The sequence below is a fragment of the Oncorhynchus tshawytscha genome, unplaced genomic scaffold (assembly GCF_018296145.1).
Source record: "Oncorhynchus tshawytscha isolate Ot180627B unplaced genomic scaffold, Otsh_v2.0 Un_contig_2931_pilon_pilon, whole genome shotgun sequence".
Classification (NCBI taxonomy): Eukaryota; Metazoa; Chordata; class Actinopteri; order Salmoniformes; family Salmonidae; genus Oncorhynchus; species Oncorhynchus tshawytscha.
Window position 1 is genome coordinate 36,612 of NW_024609558.1, and position 6,958 is coordinate 43,569.

The 6,958-nt window shown below is 39.7% G+C and overlaps 1 long non-coding RNA gene across 1 annotated transcript; it reads right to left on the minus strand.

Annotated features, from left to right (window-relative positions):
* Window positions 1-5,663: 5,663 nt before the first annotated feature.
* LOC112240174 lies at window positions 5,664-6,482 on the minus strand. Its single transcript, XR_006082404.1, has 2 exons — window positions 6,440-6,482; window positions 5,664-6,354 (listed from the first exon to the last, which is right to left on the minus strand). It is a non-coding gene; the product is annotated as an uncharacterized LOC112240174 (long non-coding RNA).
* Between the last annotated feature and the right edge of the window lie 476 nt (window positions 6,483-6,958).

The following is a 6,958-nucleotide window of genomic DNA, read 5'->3' on the forward strand; positions in this document are numbered from 1 at the left end:
ACAGAGTGTACTGCTGGGGAGGGAGTGTGTGTAGGGGGAGGGGTGACTGGCTGTTCTGCTGTCTGACTCTGTGTTCAAGGCAACACTTAATAGGCTGTGTGTCCCAAATGCCTGGGGTGAAGGCAGTAGATGGTCTGAAATGGCACCCTATTCCCCTCTATATAGTTCACTACTTCTATCCTGGCACCCTATTCCCTCTATATAGTTCACTACTTCTACCTTGGCACCCTATTCCCTCTATATAGTTCACTACTTCTACCCTGGCACCCTATTCCCTCTATATAGTTCACTACTTCTATCCTGGCACCCTATTCCCTCTATATAGTTCACTACTTCTACCTTGGCACCCTATTCCCTCTATATAGTTCACTACTTCTACCCTGGCACCCTATTCCCTCTATATAGTTCACTACTTCTATCCTGGCACCCTATTCCCTCTATATAGTTCACTACTTCTACCATGGCACCCTATTCCCTCTATATAGTTCACTACTTCAATCCTGGCACCCTATTCCCTCTATATAGTTCACTACTTCTACCATGGCACCCTATTCCCTCTATATAGTTCACTACTTCAATCCTGGCACCCTATTCCCTCTATATAGTTCACTATTGGCACCCTATTCCCTCTATATAGTTCACTACTTCAATCCTGGCACCCTATTCCCTCTATATAGTTCACTACTTCAATCCTGGCACCCTATTCCCTCTATATAGTTCACTACTTCAATCCTGGCACCCTATTCCCTCTATATAGTTCACTACATCTACCTTGGTACCCTATTCCCTCTATATAGTTCACTACTTCTACCCTGGCAACCTATTCCCTCTATATAGTTCACTAGGTTCACCCTATTCCCTCTATATAGTTCACTACATCTACCTTGGCACCCTGTTCCCTCTATATAGTTCACTACTTCTACCATGGCACCCTATTCCCTCTATATAGTTCACTACATCTACCTTGGCACCCTGTTCCCTCTATATAGTTCACTACATCTACCCTGGCACCCTATTCCCTCTATATAGTTCACTACTTCTACCATGGCACCCTATTCCCTCTATATAGTTCACTACTTCTACCATGGCACCCTATTCCCTCTATATAGTTCACTACTTCTACCCTGGCACCCTATTCCCTCTATATAGTTCACTAGGTTCTAGGTTCACCCTATTCCCTCTATATAGTTCACTACATCTACCTTGGCACCCTATTCCCTCTATATAGTTCACTACTTCTACCCTGGCACCCTATTCCCTCTATATAGTTCACTACTTCTACCTTGGCACCCTATTCCCTCTATATAGTTCACTACTTCTACCCTGGCACCCTATTCCCTCTATATAGTTCACTACATCTACCCTGGCACCCTATTCCCTCTATATAGTTCACTACTTCTACCCTGGCACCCTATTCCCTCTATATAGTTCACTAGGTTCACCCTATTCCCTCTATATAGTTCACTACATCTACCTTGGCACCCTATTCCCTCTATATAGTTCACTACTTCTACCCTGTAGTGAACTATATACCTTGATCAACACAGTGTACATGAGTCGCACCTGTTTTCGTCAAAAGATAATTTAGAACAGCCAAATTATCACAGATGACGTCGCACACTCCGTAGCGCAGGGAAGAGCTTTCGTCTTCTCCCGAAACGAATACCAAACCAATCAGGTGGTCGTTTGACAAAACTAATCTTCGAGTCGTCATTGATCACCTGCTTCTGATAAAGTGATACAAGCATCGGGCACATTGTTTTGAAGGAAACTGCTTTCGCGATTTTGCAACGTATGTCTCGGAGCTCCGGTATCAAACTTAACATCACTACCCGGTAACGTAAACGTCATCCTCGTTCCTCGTGTTAAGTATGTTCGCTGCAAATTAAAACGTTCCTTGAATATTTACCCCTGTTGTATATTTCTAAAAGAATAATATTAACATTGCTGTTTACATACAGAAATAAAAATGGTAACACTCATCTTTGGGATTTGCTTTAAGTTCGTGAGGAACTCATCGACCAAAACTGTCAGTGTTCAGCCTTACCATGTGATGACAATTACAACAGAACAGATGAACAGGAATGTCATTTACTCTTAACGATTGGCCCAAAAATAATATATATATCTTAATGCCACGCCCCTACTAAGCCACGCCCCCACTCCGTTGCTATACACGGCTGTTACCATGGGAACCGAAGGCGCAACTATGAACCGCTGACTAGAAATCATTCCTTGAGGATCTCCAGGTTTCCTCCAGTCACTACTAACTCTGAGAGTGTACTTGATACTTCTGCCCTGACACCCTATTCCCCTATTGGCCCTGGTCAAAAGGAGTGCACTATAAGTGGAATAGGGTGCTGTTTGGAACGCAAACCCAGCTCAGTGCGCTCCAGATGTGTCAGTGCTGTGTTGAAAATGTCACATTGACGAGGAGGCACTGCGTGAAACGGGACACATAAACATTACGACCAGATTCTCCCTTTCCCTCCCGCTGTTACCACGGTAACTCCTGTCAGCCGAGGGGGGCAGCTCCTAGTGAGTGCAGGGGACCACACTACAGCCAAGTCAGCCAAATGACACCCTTCTCCCCTGTATAGTGTACTACTAGTCCTGGGCTCTGGTCATGAGTAGTACACTATGTACAGATCTGTAGGATCTTAATTTGACCAGTATTGTCACAGCAAAATAATCCTGCAGTAACAGGATTTTTACAGTTGAGTCCATAATGTTGCTTGATTGGTTGTTAGGTTATTAGCTGGACAACAGTAGGCTACATGGAAAGTGCTTGTAATATAACCGTGTTAGTGCGGGTTTTCAGTGGATTTATGGAAATCACAAAGCTCATCTCAGCAACAAAAGAGCGATCAAATTAAAATCCAACATCAGTAGGGAATAGGGCTCTGGTCAAAAGTAGTGCACTATATAGAGAATAAGGTGCCATTTGGGATATACGCATAGACTGGACAGCAGCCAAGACCCAAGGACTTGCTTGATTGGCCCTTTAAATGTCACATGACCAAAAGCAAAGGAGAGAGGATTCATCTGGGATTCCTGTTCTTCAAGTGAAAGAATCTGTGGAAAAGTCTGTGACTTTCAGTCTGAAGTCTCGGTGTTTAGTCAGTGTGTCAGACATGTTTCATGTTTGTGCCTTCACACCACACAGTTTAACACAGGCTAGTTACCTGTTTATTAGAATAACAGTTTAATTAGGATTTTAACACAGGCTAGTTACCTGTTTATTAGAATACAGTTTAACACAGGCTAGTTACCTGTTTATTAGAATACAGTTTAACACAGGCTAGTTACCTGTTTATTAGAATACAGTTTAACACAGGCTATTTACCTGTTTATTAGGGAATACAGTTTAAACAGGCTAGTTACCTGTTTATTAGGGAATACAGTTTAACACAGGCTAGTTACCTGTTTATTAGAATACAGTTTAACACAGGCTAGTTACCTGTTTATTAGAAAGAATACAGTTTAACACAGGCTAGTTACCTGTTTATTAGAATACAGTTTAACACAGGCTGTTACCTGTTTATTAGGGAATACAGTTTAACACAGGCTAGTTACCTGTTTATTAGAATACAGTTTAACACAGGCTAGTTACCTGTTTATTAGGGAATACAGTTTAACACAGGCTAGTTACCTGTTTATTAGAATACAGTTTAACACAGGCTAGTTACCTGTTTATTAGAATACAGTTTAACACAGGCTAGTTACCTGTTTATTAGAGAATACAGTTTAACACAGGCTAGTTACCTGTTTATTAGAATACAGTTTAACACAGGCTAGTTAACCTGTTTATTAGAATACAGTTTAACACAGGCTAGTTACCTGTTTATTAGAATACAGTTTAACACAGGCTAGTTACCTGTTTATTAGGAGAATACAGTTTAACACAGGCTAGTTACCTGTTTATTAGAATACAGTTTAACACAGGCTAGTTACCTGTTTATTAGGAGAATACAGTTTAACACAGGCTAGTTACCTGTTTATTAGAATACAGTTTAACACAGGCTAGTTACCTGTTTATTAGAATACAGTTTAACACAGGCTAGTTACCTGTTTATTAGAATACAGTTTAACACAGGCTAGTTACCTGTTTATTAGAATACAGTTTAACACAGGCTAGTTACCTGTTTATTAGAATACAGTTTAACACAGGCTAGTTAACCTGTTTATTAGAATACAGTTTAACACAGGCTAGTTACCTGTTTATTAGAATACAGTTTAACACAGGCTAGTTAACCTGTTTATTAGAATACAGTTTAACACAGGCTAGTTAACCTGTTTATTAGGGGAATACAGTTTAACACAGGCTAGTTACCTGTTTATTAGAATACAGTTTAACACAGGCTAGTTAACCTGTTTATTAGAATACAGTTTAACACAGGCTAGTTACCTGTTTATTAGGGGAATACAGTTTAACACAGGCTAGTTACCTGTTTATTAGAATACAGTTTAACACAGGCTAGTTACCTGTTTATTAGAATACAGTTTAACACAGGCTAGTTACCTGTTTATTAGAATACAGTTTAACACAGGCTAGTTACCTGTTTATTCGTGGAATACAGTTTAACACAGGCTAGTTAACCTGTTTATTAGAATACAGTTTAACACAGGCTAGTTAACCTGTTTATTAGAATACAGTTTAACACAGGCTAGTTACCTGTTTATTAGAATACAGTTTAACACAGGCTAGTTACCTGTTTATTAGAATACAGTTTAACACAGGCTAGTTACCTGTTTATTAGAATACAGTTTAACACAGGCTAGTTACCTGTTTATTAGAATACAGTTTAACACAGGCTAGTTACCTGTTTATTAGAATACAGTTTAACACAGGCTAGTTACCTGTTTATTAGAATACAGTTTAACACAGGCTAGTTACCTGTTTATTCGTAGAATACAGTTTAACACAGGCTAGTTAACCTGTTTATTAGAATACAGTTTAACACAGGCTAGTTACCTGTTTATTAGAATACAGTTTAACACAGGCTAGTTACCTGTTTATTAGAATACAGTTTAACACAGGCTAGTTACCTGTTTATTAGGGGAACACAGTTTAACACAGGCTAGTTACCTGTTTATTAGGGGAATACAGTTTAACACAGGCTAGTTACCTGTTTATTAGGGGAATACAGTTTAACACAGGCTAGTTACCTGTTTATTAGGGAATACAGTTTAACACAGGCTAGTTACCTGTTTATTAGAATACAGTTTAACACAGGCTAGTTACCTGTTTATTAGAATACAGTTTAACACAGGCTAGTTACCTGTTTATTAGAATACAGTTTAACACAGGCTAGTTACCTGTTTATTAGAATACAGTTTAACACAGGCTAGTTACCTGTTTATTAGAATACAGTTTAACACAGGCTAGTTACCTGTTTATTAGAATACAGTTTAACACAGGCTAGTTACCTGTTTATTAGAATACAGTTTAACACAGGCTAGTTAACCTGTTTATTAGAATACAGTTTAACACAGGCTAGTTACCTGTTTATTCGGGGAATACTATATTTTTTAAACATGAGAAAGCCTGTGGCTAAAGGACATGCCATTGGTCACTTCCTGGTTTGGTAAATGATGATTCGCTCACTGAGTAATGACGTTTGTAAATACCACTCAGAATCAGAATGAAAGAAACCACAAACTAAAGACAAACACTTTATTATCATTTTATAATACAACAATTTCCCGTTCAATGCAGCCGTTGTCCAGTTTCTACAACACTTAAACAAACAAATCAAAAAGAACCAAAAGAGAGAAAATAAATTGAAACGTTTTGAAAAGCAACAAACGTTTAAAGAAATAGTCTCGGAATAAAAAGCTAGCTAGTTCTAAAACGAGTCTTAAAGACGAAACCCTGAAACTAATTGAGTTTGAGAGATTAAATATACGGTAAGAAAGATTAAATATACGGTAAGAAAGATTAAATATACGGTAAGAAAGATGAAATATACGGTAAGAAAGATTAAATATACGGTAAGAAAGATGAAATATACGGTAAGAAAGTGAACTCAATTCAAAGAGGACATTCATGGTTTGAAGCCTATGGAAACACGACACAATGTCAGATTATTTGACCAGTATTTGTTTTGTCTAATCACGGTCTTGGTGCTGACGTTTTACTTTACAGTGGATGTTTCATTCAATTCCAGAGCAACTCTTGCATCAGTATTTCACAGTGCAACTCAACATGTTAAAACCAGAGCAAGGTGAAGGTATGGTATATCACAGGTCTGTGTACAGTCTCAGGGCAGGCCAGGTTTGACAGTGAACAGAGCATTCTGATCTAGTCATCTGTAAACACACATCAGACAAATCTCTGTTGAAGGAGATCGCCTCGACCTGTCATCGGTCATATCTCTGTTGAAGGAGATCACCTCACGACCTGTCTATCGGTCATATCTCTGTTGAAGGAGATCACCTCACGACCTGTCTATCGGTCATATCTCTGTTGAAGGAGATCAACCTGTCACGTCATACCTGTCTCACGACCTGTCGGTCATATCTCTGTTGAAGGAGATCACCTCGACCTGTCTATCGGACCTGTCTCCATCGGTCATATCTCTGTTAGCGACCTGTCTCGGTCATATCTCTGTTGAAGGAGTTACAATAATCTCTGCTGAAGGAGATCAAAAACCTCCATGTTAAAAACATGTTCTCTCTCTCATCATCCCCAATGACAACACACACACACCCCCTCAGGACATATCAAAGATAAGAGAGGACAGCCTCTGTCGAAAGGGCCTGGGGTTAAGCCTGTGGTTAGGGGTCAGAGTTCTGGGTTCAGGTTTGGTCCCGACTGGGGGGGGGGGCTTAGGGGATAGTGACCCTGGAAGCGTCTCAAATGGCACCCTATTCCCTATATAGTGCACTACTTTAGACCAGAGCCCTATGGTACCCTATTCCTTCTATAGTGCACTACTTTAGACCAGACCAGAGC